Source organism: Desmodus rotundus, chromosome 1 (assembly GCF_022682495.2).
Source record: "Desmodus rotundus isolate HL8 chromosome 1, HLdesRot8A.1, whole genome shotgun sequence".
In the NCBI taxonomy this organism is placed as follows: domain Eukaryota; kingdom Metazoa; phylum Chordata; class Mammalia; order Chiroptera; family Phyllostomidae; genus Desmodus; species Desmodus rotundus.
In genome coordinates, this window is record NC_071387.1 from 69444813 (window position 1) to 69460534 (window position 15722).

The 15722-nt window shown below is 37.7% G+C and overlaps 1 pseudogene; it reads right to left on the bottom strand.

The window, feature by feature from the left end:
• Positions 1-9308: 9308 nt before the first annotated feature.
• Positions 9309-14165, bottom strand: LOC112302790 (large ribosomal subunit protein eL42-like; annotated as a pseudogene).
• Positions 14166-15722: the final 1557 nt, after the last annotated feature.

A 15722-nucleotide genomic window follows, 5' to 3' on the forward strand; every position in this document is an offset into this window, starting at 1 on the left:
AGCCAGAAGTTATGGGAATTTCTCTCTCTGTCCCTGAGACCCTGGGCTGGGAGGCCTGTTATGGGTAAGTGACGTCTATAGCTGAAATATCCTTCCCTATTTTTATCTGTCATACATCATTGTGGGACCAGCCCATTCCACATCTCTGCCCCTCCTTCCAGTCTCAATTTGGTTTCTTTAATTTCCTAATTGTAAGACTTTCATTCAGCCAGATTTCAGGCAGTTCTGAATGATGGTTCTTCTATAGTTAGTTGTAATTTTGATGTTATTTATAAGTACTTTATATGAAACCATCTGTATCAATATTGAGCTAAACATGAGTTCATACTGATGTGCCAACTCTAATCCATTACAACGTGGATCATTCTAGCCTTTTCATCTTGTAGATTCTTTGGAATTTTCAACATAAACAATCATGTGAAATAACAATAGTTTCATTTTCTTAACAATTTGTATACATTTTTGTAATGCTTAAGGTAGAACTTCCATTAAGATATTGAATAGGAGTGGTGAGAGAGAACACCTGTGCCCTGTTCCTGATCTTATGGAGGAAGCATAATGCAGAATGTACATTTTGTAGTTGTTCTTTGTCAAGTTGAGAAATTTATCTTCTATTCCTACTTTTCTGACAATTTTTTATTAGCCCAAATTTATTCATTCATATTCTTTTTTAATATATTTATTGATTATGCTATTACAGTTGTCCCATTTCCCCTCCTTCACTCAACTCCATCCTGCCCACCCCCTCCCTCCCACATTCCCCCCCTATAGTTCGTATCCATGGGTCACACTCATAAGTTCTTTGGCTTCTACATTTCCTATACTATTCTTACCCTCCCCCTGTCTATTTTCTTCCTACCATTCATGCTACTTATTCTCTGTACCTTCCCCCCTCCCCCTCCCACTCCCCTGTTGATAACCCTCCATGTGATCTCCATTTCTGTGGTTCTGTTCCTGTTCTAGTTGTTTGCTTAGTTTGCTTTTGTTTTTGTTTTAGGTGTGGTTGTTAATAACTGTGAGTTTGCTCTCATTTTTACTGTTCCTATTTTTTATCTTCTTTTTCTTAGGTAACTCCCTTTAACATTTCATATAATAAGGGGTTGGTGATGATGAACTCCTTGAACTTGACGTTATCTGAGAAGCACTTTATCTGCCCTTTCATTCTAAATGATAGCTTTGCTGGATACAGTAATCTTGGATGTAGGTTCTTGCCTTTCATGACTTGGAATACTTCTTTCCAGCCCCTTCTTGCCTGTAAGGTCTCTTTGGAGAAATCAGCTGACAGTCTTATGGGAACCCCTTTGTAGGTAACTGTCTCCTTTTCTCTTGCTGCTTCTAAGATTCTCTCCTTCTGTTTCATCTTGGGTAATGTAATTATGATGTGTCTTGGTGTGTTCCTCCTTGGGTCCAGCTTCTTTGGGACTATCTGAGCTTCCTGGACTTCCTGGAAGTCTATTTCCTTTGCCAGATGAGGGAAGTTCTCCTTCATTATTTGTTCAAATAAGTTTTCCATTTTTTGCTCTTCCTCTTCTCCTTCTGGCACCCCTATAATTCGGATGTTGGAACATTTCAAGATGTCCTGGAGGTTCCTAAGGCTGTCCTCATTTTTCCAAATTCTTGTTGCTTCCTTCTTTTCTGGTTGGATGTTTCTTTCTTCCTTCTGGTCCACACCATTGATTTGAGTCCCAGTTTCCTTTGCATCACTATTGGTTCCCTGTACATCTTCCTTTGTCTCTCTTAGCATAGCCTTCATTTTTTCATCTAGTTTTCGACCAAATTCAACCAATTCTGTGAGCATCCTAATTACTAGTGTTTTGAACTGTGCATCTGATAGTTTGGCTATCTGTTCATTGCTTAGTTGAATTATTTCTGGAGCTTTGCAGTGTTCTGTCATTTGGGCCTTTTTTTTTGGTCTGGGTGTGCCTGTTACTTAAAGGGGTGGAGCCTTAGGTGTTCCCTTGGGCGGGGTAATGCTGGTCGCTGCACTGTGACGCTGTACATCGGGGAGGGGCTGAGAGGGAGCACTGGCGCCTGCTCCACTCTCCACCGGATTTCAGCCACTCCCTCCATACCCACAATCAACTTGGGCCCCTCTGGTGCTGGTTCCCGAGTAGGTGGGCTTGTGCACACTCTAGGCCCCTGTGGGTCTCTCCAGCGAATTCTCCTGTGAGGCTGGGAGTTTCTCCTGCTGCCACCCCAACCCCCACGGGTGTTTTCACTCAGAGGTTTGAGGCTTTATTTACCCGTGCTGGAGCCCTGGGTTACGCAGTCTGCTTTGCTCCCCACCGTTTGTCCTGGTTTTTATATGCTCGAATGTAGGGCCGCAGGGTCTGCTAGCGGTCAGACTGCCTGCCCCGTTAGTCCCACACTCCGCCAGTCTCGGTCCTGCCACGGCAACGCAAGTCCTATCCGCCCAGGCTGCCCGTCTCTGCCCCTCCTACCGGTCTGGATGAAAGTTTATTTTTTATCTCCTTGGTGTTGGACTTTCTTGCCCTTTGATTTTCTGTCAGTTCTGGTTGTGCAAGGAGGTGCAGTGTGTCTACCTACGGTTCCATCTTGGTTCTCCGTTTTCTGACAATTTTTAATGTCATGAATGGATATTAAAATTTTCAAATGATATCTGGTGTTGATTGACATAATCATATGATTTTTCTTTAGCTTGTTGATATGATGGATCATACTAACTGACTTTGAATATTGGATCATCATTGCATATATTTAAAGAATGTCACGTGGTTGTAGTGTTTAATTCTTTCAAAAATGTATTGGATACAATTACCTAATATTTTATTTAGGATTTTGCATTTAAGTTTATGTGACTTATTGTCTATAGTTTTTCTTTTTTGTCATATTTTTATCCAGTTTTGTTATTAGGGCAATATTGGCCTTGTAGAATAAGTTAAGAAGTCTTCTGTCTGCTTATATTTTTGAAGAAAGAAATTATGAAGAATCAATATTATGTCTTAAATGTTTTATAGAATTCACCAGTAAAACCATTTGGGCTGGGTATGTTTCTTTTTGAAAGTTTATTCATTTTTAATACAAAAGACCACTGAAGTATTCCTACACTTTTATGGCTTCAGTGGGTTTTGGATCCAGATGAGAGAGTCTTGGCTATATTTCTCTGGATAAGCCTACTACTCCAGATTTCAGCATAATAGTTTTCCCTGTAATCTCAGTTCTCTCACGGCCCCAAGAAAAGTAATTTTCAGCCTTTCCAGGTTTTACTTCCTATAAGGCCAGGAATGATGACTTCTAAGCTATTTACATGTTGGAGTTGAAGCTGGAAGTCCAAGAAAATTTTCACATGTCTGGGAGGTATAAACAAGGCAAGGGAGACAAGGCTGGAAAAAGAGGAGTGATTCCACTGCTCTAAGTCCTTTTGTGCCAGGCTAAAGTTTGATATATGCTATAGGACAGAAATGTGCAACCATGGAAGCATTGTAGCTGGGGGGTGACACAACCAGTAGGAAGACACTGATGGCAGCATAAGAGTACTTCCCCTGGAGCCTGGAGGCACGGACATGATGTGGTCAGACTTATGCAACTGCGTTACACATACTCCTCTAATTTAGATATCTTAAGTGCATTTAATACTTTTATTTAGTTGTTATTTCAACAGGGCACATGTCATTCTTTATTTGATTAAACTAGAAGGAACACTTTTGTGTTGTCTTGTTCCAATCTGCTTTCCCCATGCACAAAGTTAAATAGTAATTGAACTGAGTGAATAGAATGATTCAGGAGTTTCAATGCAATTTCACCCCAAGCTATCTTCAGCAGCCCTGTTGCTAGAAATGCAGGTTAGAGGTGAATTTATACATTAATTTCTTAAAGTCTTATAAAATCATGTTAATTTCATACTTTTGTTGACAGGGATACTTCCTGTCTTGCTGCTTTTTCAGGGATTGTATGTGAAAAGCTATAAAGAATAACATTTTAGTACTCTATATACATAGAGTACTAAACATGAATTAAAGTATATACATGATTTTATACACATGAATCAACAGTTGTGATATAGTGGTACATTTTACCAGCAAAGTCCTGGAAATCAGTGAATCAAATGTCAGTGGACTTGACTCAACAAACAATAGCTGGCACCATCTATGAGTCAGGTAATGTTCCTAAGCACCATGAATAAAAATATGAATATTATAGACCTGCCTTTAATGACTCAGAATCTAGTGGATTAGGCAGGCATGCAGTTATGAAGAATATCAATCAGTTTATAATAAATGAGAATATAACCATAAAATGTCTTCCAGTTTTTACTACATAGCCAAGACCTATGCTAAGCATTTTGTATACATGATCACATTCATTACAGCAACCCTGATATGTTGGCATTATATCCATTTTGTAGATGAAAAATATGAGGCCTCAAAGATCTAAGTGTTTTGCCAAGGTCACAGCAAGCAGAGGAACCAGGATAGAAATGAGATCTTTCTGGTTCAGAAGCGTACACTTCCATCTGTGCACTCCGCATTAAAGTATGGCAACACGAAAGTGTGATTAATTCTCTCTGGATGAGTCAAGAAAAGATTCATGGAGAAGATGGCATTCAAACTAGATTTTGACAGAGTTGAAGACTGCCAGGATAAAAATTAAGAAAGGAGCATATAAGACAGGAAAAAGAGCAAGAGCAAAGGTATGGAAAGGTTCTGGGCTGGTGAGACCTGCAGTGCCAGGAGCATGGCTTGTGAAGAAGATCGGAGGGTGAAGAGGCCTGACCTGGGTGGGGCTGAAAATAAGAGAAGATGAAGGACATTTGCTGCCATGCTAAGGCATGAATTATGAAGCAGGCGGAGATTTGGGAACACAAGAATTAGTGACCTGATCAAATCTAGGTTTTATCAAGGTGACAATGGAGGCGTGTGGAGGATGGAGTGCAAGGAAGCAAGCCCAGGGGCAGGGAGATCATTTTGAAAGTTGTTATGAAACACGGGGCGGTGGGGGGGTAGTTAAAGACTTAATTCTTAATATGAAATCAACAATTTTTATTTGCAGAATCAGAAGACTTTAATTTCTTTTCTAAGAAATTTTTTGATTTCCCTAATATTGCTAACAATTCAAGCACTCAACTGTAAGTTGAAATGACTTCCATTGCCTGGGTTATAGTAAGAGTTAATCCAAGGCTCAATGTTCTGAATTCTAGAGAGAAGTCCTCCTGGTTTCTTCTGAATTCAACACAGGAAAACAACAACAACAACAACAACAACAACAAAACCCTCACAAAACAGTACTTCAACCTAGTCGTGTCTGGCATATTAGTCAACATTCATTTATTGTTTCAAAAATAATTACTTAATTCCTACAATGTGCTAGGCATTCTTTTATTCAAGGAGACTTATTAAGTACCTCCTAGAGATAAAACATTGTGTCAGGCATTAGAGACAGACTGGTGAACAATAAAGACTGGGTCTGCTTCCAGAGGGCTTATTATCTAACTGATTTGGGGTGTGGTAGGAAAGTGCGCAAACTTTAACTGAGAAAAAGCATACCAAAGTTTAAAAGAAACACTGGGCCCAAATTTCCCTTTGGTGAGATTCTTCCCAGAGCAGATCTAATTCTGCATGCATACTGCACTTGTTTCCACATTTGTGTTCAAATCAGTGCTGTCTTCTTCTGGCTTACCATTTCCTTCAAACGTTTCTCCAGATGTGGAAAGTTTTGGGCTCATTACTTTGCTATGTAGCTCATGTCTTGCTCGAAGTTACTCAGGCTGTCTATTAACTATCATGAGCTAACTAATCTGGTCAAAGGATCCTCTTATAAACAGGAAACTTCTTTCTTACTCAATGTACACTCTTGGTTCTTGGTGCTAAACATTTAATCTTTGATCCTTTTTTTTAATCCTCACTGGAGGATATGTTTATAGTCCTAGACAGAGAGGAAGGGAGAGAGAGGGTGAGAGAGAGACACACAGAGAAAGACAGGGAGAGAGAGAGAGAAACATCGATGTGGGAGAGAAACATGGATTAGTTGCCTCCTGTATGCTCCCTGACCAGGGATTGAACCCGCAAACTTTTGGTGTATGGGAGAATGCTCCAACCAACTGAACCACCCAGCTAGGGCTAGACATTTGATGTTAATGGTCTTTAGACTTTTAATTGCTTTCCTTAAACAACATTGGACCTCAGGAAGCCCATTTTGTGGCAGAAGTAAGTTCAAACAATTCTTACATGTTTATTCCATGACCTTGAAGTTCTTTTACAAAGCATAGAAACATTTCTTTGTGTAACTAAGCTCAAAGGGGTAGGGAAACAAAATGTAGCCTGGAACTGGGGTGAGAAGTTTGAGTGAAATCCATGTAGTTGCTAGTAAGTACCAATGGAATATTTCACAGAACTGGTCCTCAGGGACTTCTTCATTTCTGAAGTGGTCAGTGATGTAACTGGATAGTGGGCAGAGTCTGAGAAAATGAATGAGCTGATTCTATGTCACAGGAGAGGGCAGATCCCTCCGCCAAGACCTCTATTAATTGGCAACCAGTCTGCTCCGGGTTGGATCAGCTGCTCCTCAAGTGAAGGCAGACCATCATAGACAGGCCATCTGCTCCATTTCCTCAGCAATGGCACTTGTTCAGTTCTTACCTTAGAACCTGCTCTTCTTGATGAGATCAACAATATGTTTGAAGCACCAGAGATGCTGTGCAGCTTAGCAGAGAAATGATGTTTTATGAAGTGTCATCCTGTGCAACCATCTGGAGAGAATCACATTTGACCATCCTTGGGGACTATTTATCCCAGAGTTCTGATCCCATCCATTGAAAACTGTCCATTTTTCTTGGTTTAGAGATAGCATACTCCACTGCCCCTTTTCATAGGTGGAGAAAAATTTTGCCATTACACAGTGATTCGTGAATAAAAGTCAGAGTTACTGGAGATGAATTATTTAATGAGAATAAGACATACAAAATGAAAATGCCTCACACTTTAAGGCAAGAGTTCATTGGAAATCTGTTTCCTGCCTCCTGTAAACTAATTAGAACTATGACCTACCCCCACCACAAGATAGCTAGAAATTGAGTCAGTATAGATTTAAAGTCATCAAAGATTTTACTTATATTAGTCAATAACACATAATTCAAAACACTTTAAAATTTCAATTGAAAATGGTATAATGAGATAAAGACAATACTTAATACTCACAAGAAAAACATCATGTTAACACTCTTCTGTATATATTTTTAAAACATATTTTTCACATAACCAAAATATCATTAATATACCTAATAAAATAAATTATTTTATAAATTATTTTATTAGGTATATTAATGATATACCTAATTCCCATAACTTAGAATACCCAGCCCATACTACAATTCTTCAGTGGTATCAAAAACATGTTTTTAGAGTTGATTTTCTCATATAAGGTCTACTCGTTGCATTGCCATTTGGTCTTCATGGTCTTCTTCAGACTCTTAATTGTTTTCCTTAAATAACACTGAAAGGGACCTGAACCTTGAAAGTTAGTATATGCCTGCTAACTGTATCTTTTATAGCTACTTTTTGAATACTTAAATGGATTGTAGTCTCCTAATATATATTTAGAAAGAGTGGTTAATAAAGCCCATTTATGGCAGAAGTCCAAACAATTCTTACATGCTTATTCTTGAATATTTGTCTAGAATAGTTTTTCCTTTTTTTTTTCTCCTGTACCATTGACATGTTGAAGAAATTGGCCCAGTGGCCTCATATATTCTGGATTTGCTTTTTGCAGCATAATTTTACTTGCTCCTGAATGTTCTATATTATTGCAGAATGGACCGGGAAATAAGTGTGTGATTAGATCACATTATTTTTTTCTAAATTTCATAGATGATATATTCTGTACTTCAAATTCACATCTGAAGGTATATAATAACCAGTTTCTAATATTTGGTAATGCTGAGTGGTTACTGATCACTTCAATTTTTCTCCTAATAGTTTTTGTGTATGTTCATGACAATTGAAACCATTTTTCATTATAACTTGCAAAATTGTAAGTTTCTAATACTACATTTCTTATGCACTTGTTAGAATAATTATTCTGTAAAGAAAAATTGCCACTTATCCAATAGGTCAAAAGGATATGATCTTTGGTGGACTCGGTTGGTTGCAACATTATCCCAAAGAACTTTCTCCTTCCTTTTAGTGGGGAATGGGAATTGGAGATCACAATTTGGGTTCTAAGAGTGCTCACTGCTCCTGACTTGCCACTGCTTCCAAGAATTTTTAGTAAACAGAACTAGTCAATATGTAGTTTTAAAACAAAAGAGATTAAATCACTTTACATTCATATTTTTAATTCCATTTTAACACACACAGGTTTTTACTTAAATTCTTGGGCTTTGTTTTCTCAAACTGAAAATATTTGTTCTTACTGACATTAACACAGTCACTTCTTCACTCTATCTTACAACATCCTATACTAGGTTTTAAAGAGAAATACTAATTTTAGTATTCAAATTAAATTTACGGAGTATAGTCTAAGAGCTCCATTTCCCTAATTATGAAAGAGAAGTTAGCATTTTTTATACACACACACACATGGACTCATTTCTTTTGCTGTACTTTCCCTTCATTATGAGAAGAGACTGAAAATTTTTTTTATTTATTTATAAAAATTCTGTATTTATTCTTACATATTTAAACCTTCAAAGTATTCTCCATTTGATGCAATACACCTATCAAGACGTTTTTCCACTGCTCAAAACAGTTTTTGAACTTGTCAATATTGATGCCTTTTAGTGCTTCTGCCATTTTTTGTTTCACCTCTTCCACAAAAGCAAAATGTTTCTCTTTGAGGACTTTCTCCGTTGAGAGAAACAAAAATGTTTCTCTGGGCAAGATTGGATGCCGAGGGAGGGTGGGACACTGTGGTCCTGCCATTTTTAGTCAAAAACTGCCGAACATTCTGTGTAGCATGGTGCGCTCATAAATCACCCATCGTGAAATGGGAAAACATACTGAAAATGTCTTCAAAAAGAATTCACTGAAGCCGAATGCAGTCTCTCACAGCAACACCAGCAGGTACACTGATACAGATGGGTTCCTAGAACACACATCTTGTTGGGGAAGCTGTACTACAAAGGGGCCTTCCCTCCAGAGGATGATTCCAGTTTTTTGGGGTCCCCCCTCATATCTCCTGTCAATTTTTGTTTTGGATACTTGATCATTTCTTCTCAATTATGAGTGCTTTAACTATCAGGGTTATCAAAACTTTGTAAGTTGTAAACATTTTTCACAGCTTATCATTTATTAATCTCGAAGTAGATCTCACCTTAACATTTTATCTCCTTATATTAAAAGAAAAGACAAAGCTTAGAATTGGATCACTTGGCCCTTTCTCTTCTTATCTCCTCCCAGTCTCACATGTTTGCATCTTTTAATAATGAGCATTCTTTTAGATTTTCAGATGGGCTCAACAGATTCAAGCCTCAGGACAATCCTCTTTGTAATTTTAGCTTTTCCAAAAAATTGGCTTAGTCGGCCCACCACAGCCACTCTGCTTCCTGTCATAATGCCCCTCTTCCTGGGCATGCAGAGAATCCTTGCCTTTCTTCTACTGTGTCACTTTGTGGGGTAGATGTTTGCCACACTCTTTGTAGAAAGTCCAGCAAAGTAAAGGAACATTCACCACGTCTGTGGGAGCACTATCAGGTTGGAAAGAAAGCTAATTTATTATTATTTTTTGCTCTGTTTATGTTTTATAATGTAAATTTTTGTTTTTAATTTTTACATATTCAAATTTATCAAGTTGTTCCTATATTTCTTCTATATTTTAAATCAGAGGAAAATTTTATCTACTCCTGGCTTATAAAGGAATTTGTAGATGTTTTTTCCTACTGTGTGGTTTCTTATTCTGATCCACTTGATATTCATACAGGTGTATAGTGTGAAGAGCAGGTTTACTTTTCTCTTTTTCCATATGTCTCCACAGTTGGCAAACTGTTAATTTAAAAGTCTATTTTAGACCTCCATTTCTGGATGGAATGGACTAGCTTGTATCTTGATAATACAAAAATAGAAATAGAATAAAAATGATAATAATAATACAAAATGAATAGGTGTTGCTGAGCTCTCATGTCCTTCAGCACTTGAGGGGCCCAGCAGAGAAATGCATTCAGGTGAACCAAATATTTGCTGGTGTCCTTACCTTTGAGGAATTAATTCACTGATGTATCCGTGCCCACGCTGAGAAGTCAAACATAAAGTAGACTAAAAGACTGAGAAGATCTTGAGTTCCCAATTTAATTAGTTTTGAAAATGTATCCTGTCTTGTGACAAGATGTAGAATATTTCATCACTCTAGAAAATTCCCTTGTGTTTCTTTCCGGTCAATACTCTAAAGAAGCAACTACTGTTGGGATTTTCTTTCACCACAGCTTAGTTTTGCCTGTGTTTGCACTTTTTAATCATGGAATTATATAACAAGTATTCATTTATGTCTTTCTTATTTTATTAAACATAATGTTTTAGCTATTCATCCATGTGGTTTGTATCAGGATCTATTTTGGTTTTAGAGTGTTTACTTTGGGGGAATGGAACTCTACCCTAAACTAGAACCCAGTTGCTTGGTCATTGGATATATTGTATCCCTGTGTTACTCATTTACCTTCCCTCTGGGGTCAGACTTCTCTGTTTTTTATGCCTCTACTTGGCCTTATGTAGACTTCTGTGACACTGTACTTTGAAGTCAGAGACTATGGCTTGACCATCCTTTATCTCCAGGTTTAGCACAATTTCTAGTACATGGTAAGTGGCCAGTGTCAAAGACTTGACTAAATTCTGCTTTGAATAGATTGATTACCTATAACTGTAATGCTGCCTCTCCACAGCTGGTCAGTCACATTTGGACCACCCCTCCCCTCTTGCCTTGGACAAACCTGCAAATTTGTTGCCTTGGTTTGATCTGTTGGATTATTGCCCAATGATGTAAGTAGTAACCCAAACGCTGATTCAGCAAAATAAAAATGTAAAGTGACTAGCATCTCACTTTGCATGCACTAGTTGCTCAATAAAGTGGGGAGAGAGATGTGGGGAACTCCTGGTCCATACTCTTGGACCAATTATTGAAGCCACAGAGGTTCCACTATTTCCTGCAGCCAAGCCTGGTCAAACTATAAAACTCTTCTTACTGTTTCAAAATTACAGCAGATTTGTTTTCCTTTAGTGGTGTTTGCCATTTTTTTAAAGTTCATGCTCTTTTATACATTGTATTTCTCCATCAGAAAGCAAGTACCTTGCAGCAAGGAACTATGTCCTCCAGCACTTTTTTCACTTGCCAGGGACTGAATTACCGGTGGTATACACACCGGACACTCAAATATGTAGAGAAAGGGGTGGAAATGAGTATAGAACAGAATAATTAATAGATCTAATCCCTGAAGTGCTTGATACCATACAATGACACTTAAAAGCTTTTTCTAACTGTCACTCTTTATAGCACAGCAAAAGAACAAAAAGATAGAAATCAAAGAGAACATCTGGATAAAAAGTGGAAGGAAGCAACAGAAGGGAAACTTAGCCATAAGAATGCTCTATAACTGTGAAATTCCAAACTCAAGGGAAAGGTTAGAAAAACATGATAGGCTCCACTTAAAGGCAACTTAGTTTTCTTAGCAAATGGATTCAGTAATTGGAATTTTTGTTCATTATTTTCCTCTGGGAGTGTGTGGATGAGAGTTAATTAATGTGGTAAAATTTTACAGTATCTTTGAAAATTGTAACTTGTTAAAGAAACAAATTGCACTACATCTGCGTGATTTGGGGATGGGGGGAGGTGATGGCATGGGAATGGGTAGAGAAGACCCAGTCCTACCAGATCTGTCCCCTCTCAGGTTTCCGGCCCCCCAGACTGAACATGATATAGCTAGAGGAGAAATACATGGAGGATGACAAATACTACAGATTTATAACATATGATTGTCAGCTTAATTGCATAGCTTTGTGCATAAACCTTACCTGATAGGCTACTGGGGCAACTTTCAAGTTTGCGTACTCAAGTTGAGTTCCGTTGTCTCTAAGTCTCCATCCACTTCATTATTTTTTCTTATCTCTCATATTTTCAGAAGGCATTCAAGCAACTATTGCTGAGTAATAAACCACCCCAAACTTAACAATGTAATTTAACTATTTTATAATGCTTACAAATTTTGTGAGTCAGAAATTCAGAGAAGATGGCTTGTCTCTGCTCTACAATATCTCAGGTGAGTGGAGACAGATTTTTGGAAGCTTTGTTATTTGCATGTACAGTGTCTGGGCTGGGGATGTCTCTTCACCTTCTCTCAACACTATGGTTGGCTTGAGATGAAGCATTCCAAGAAGCCAGACAGAAGTTCCATGGTCTTTACGTCCCAAACCTACAAGTCTCCTGCCTTCACTTCTGCCATACTTCATCTTCAGAGCAGCCATAAGAACCTTAAGATTCTAGGGGAGAGACAGTACAAACAACCCACCTTGATGGAAGAAGTGTTAAAATCTCCAGTCATAAAAAATAGAAGATAAATACCACATCTGTATGTTTTAAAAAAATAGAGGGTATTCTTATTAAGCAACACTTTCCAAACTTGCTCAGAGGAAAGGTTATGCATTTGTTTCAGGCTATTAATAGTAATAAGTCTGGTGAATAGGGATTGTGGTTAGATTTTGCCAATGAGGTATTTGCATGGTATTTGGAAAATGGAAGAGAGGCCATTTTCATTATTTGGCAACTATGGGCAGATGGCAAATTTCTGCTTAAGTACTACAGTCAGCTAGGTTCATTAGTGGCAGTTTCCTTAAATGTCTATAGCTCCCTAATTTCCTAAAACCCAGCAGTCCTTTGCCCTGCCTCTTTCCCCTGCCTCTTTCCCCCAGCTCTTCCATCAGTTTGGTAAACACTAATTTCCTGTATTAACTACCTTGTTATTTGTTTTATATCAAATATTTTATTGTTATTCTATTACAGTTGTCCCAATATTTCCCCCTTTACCCTCCTCGACACAGCCCACCCCCACTCCCACAGGCATTCCTCACCCTGTTGTCCACGTCCATGGGTCATTCATACAAATTCCTTGACTAGTCCCTTCCCCTTCTTTCCACCCTTATCCCCCTCCCCCCTCCCCTGTGGTCACTGTCAGTCTGCCCTATTTCCATTCCTCTGGATCTATTGTGCTCATTTGTTTGTTTTGTTCTTTAGGTTCCTCTTAAAGGTGAGATCATATAGTATTTGTGTTCACTGCCTGGCTTATTTCACTTAGCATAATACTCTCCAGTTTCATCTGTGCTGTCATGAAGGGTAGGAGTCCTTTCTTTCTGCTGCATAGAATTCCATTGTATAAATGTACCACAGTTTTTTGACCCACTCATTTACTGATAGGCACGTAGACTGTTTCCAGCACTTGGCTCTTATAAATAACATTGTTATTAACATAGTGTTGCATAAGTTCTTTTGAATTGGTGATTCAGGTTTCTTAGGGTATATTCCCGGCAGTGGAATCACTGGGTCCACAGATTGTTTCATTTTCAGTTTTTTGAGGAAATTCCCTACTGTTTCCACAGTAGCTGCAACAATCTTCATTCCCACCAAAAGTGTACTAGGATTCCCTTTTCTCCACACCCTCGACAGTACTTTTTGTTTGTTGATTTGCCTTTTAATGATGGTTATGCTGACCCATGTGAGGTGATATCTCATTGTGGTTTTAATTTGCATCTCCCTGATGGCTAGTGATGATGAGCATCCTTTCATATGCCTCTGGGCCCTCTGTATGTCCTCCTTGAAGAATTGTCTCTTCAGGTCTTTTGCCTATTGGATTGTTTTTCTTCCTGTTGTTGAATCATATGAGTTCTTTATATATTTTGGAGATCAAACTCTTGTCCAAGGTATCATTGGCAAAACCCATATGGTTGGTCTCCTTTGTATTTTGATGATGGTTTATTTAGCTGTGCAGCTTTTTAATTTGATGTAGTGCCATTTGTTTATTCTTTCCTTTATTTCCCTTGCCCTAGGGGATATATTGGCAAAAATATCGCTGTGTGGGATATCTGATATTTTACTGCCTATGTTTTCTTCTAGGACTTTTATGGCATCATGACTTATAATTAACCCTTTTATGAATTTTGACTTTATTGTGGCATATGGTATGGTGGTCTAGTTTCATTTTTTTGCACGTACCAATCCAGATCTCCCATCGCCATTTATTGAAGAGGCTATTTTTACTCCATTGTATGCTCCTGCCTCCTCTGTCAAATATTAATTGACTATAGAGACATGGGTTTATTTCTGGACTCTCTATTCTGTTTCATTGGTCTATGTATCTGTTCTTATGCTTGTACCAGATTATTTTGATTACAATGGACTTGCAATTGACATTAGATTTGATATCAGGTATTGTGATCCCTCCTACTTTATTCTTTCTCAAAATTGCTGAGGCTATTTGGGGTCTTTTCTGGTTACATATAAATTTTGACATATTTTTTCTAGATCTGTGAAATATGCCATTACTGTTTTAATAGGTATTTCATTTAATCTATAGATTGCTTTGGGTATTATGGACATTTTAATGATGTAAATTCTTCCAATCTATGAACACGGTACATGCTTCCATTTATTTGTGTCTTCCTTAATGTATGTCTCTAGTGTTCTGTGGTTTTCTGAGTACAGATCTTTACCTCCTTGGTTAAGCTTATTCCTACTTTATTTTTCTTCTTGTTATAGTAAATGGGATCTTTTCCTAGTTTCTGTTTCTGATATTTCTTTGTTGATATACAGAAATACTCTCAATTTTTTAATATTAACTTTGTATCCCATTATATTGCCAAATTCACTTATTGAGTTGATTTTTGGTGCAGACTATAGGGTTTTCTATGTACACTATCATGTCATCTGCAAATAATGACAGTTTTACTTCCTCCTTTCCAATTTGGATGCCTTTTATTTCTTTTTCTTGTCTGATTGCTGTGGCTAGAACTTCCAATCCTATGTTGAATAAGCATGATGAAAGTGGACATCCTTGTCTTGTTCCTGATCTTAAGGGGAAAGCTTTTAGTTTTTGCCTGTTGAGTATGATATTGGCTGTAGGTTTCTCATATATGACCTTTATTGAGGTATGCTCCCTCTATTCCCACTTTGCTGAGTGTTTTATTATAAATGAGTGCTGCACCTTATCAAATGCTTTTTCCATATGTATTGATATGGTCATGTGATTTTTGTCTTAATTTATTTATGTAGTGTATTATGTTTATTGATTTGTGAATGTTGTACCATCCTTGAATCCCTGGGATGACTCCCAGTTGATCATGATGTATAATTTTTTTAATGTATTTCTGGATCTGGATTGTTGATATTTTGTTGAGGATTTTAGCATCTATGTTCATCAGATATATTGGCCTGTAGTTTTCTTTCTTTGTTATATCTTTACATGGTTTTAGAATTAAGGTAATATTGGCCTCATAAAAGGAGTCTCAGAGTCTCTAAAAAAGTGTTTGACGGTCTTACCTCTTCTTGAATTTTTTGAAATAGTTTAAGAAGGATAGGAGTTAGTTCTTTAAGTGTTTGCTAAAATTTGCCTGTGAAACTACCCAGTCCATGGCTATTGTGTGCTGGGAGATTTTTTTTTATTACTGCTTCAATTTCACTAGTTGTTATTGGTCTATTCAGGCTTCCTGTTTCTTCTTGATTCAGTTTTGGAAGACTGTATGTCTCTAGAAATTTTTCCATTTCACCCAAGTTGTCTGATTTATTGGCATATAGTT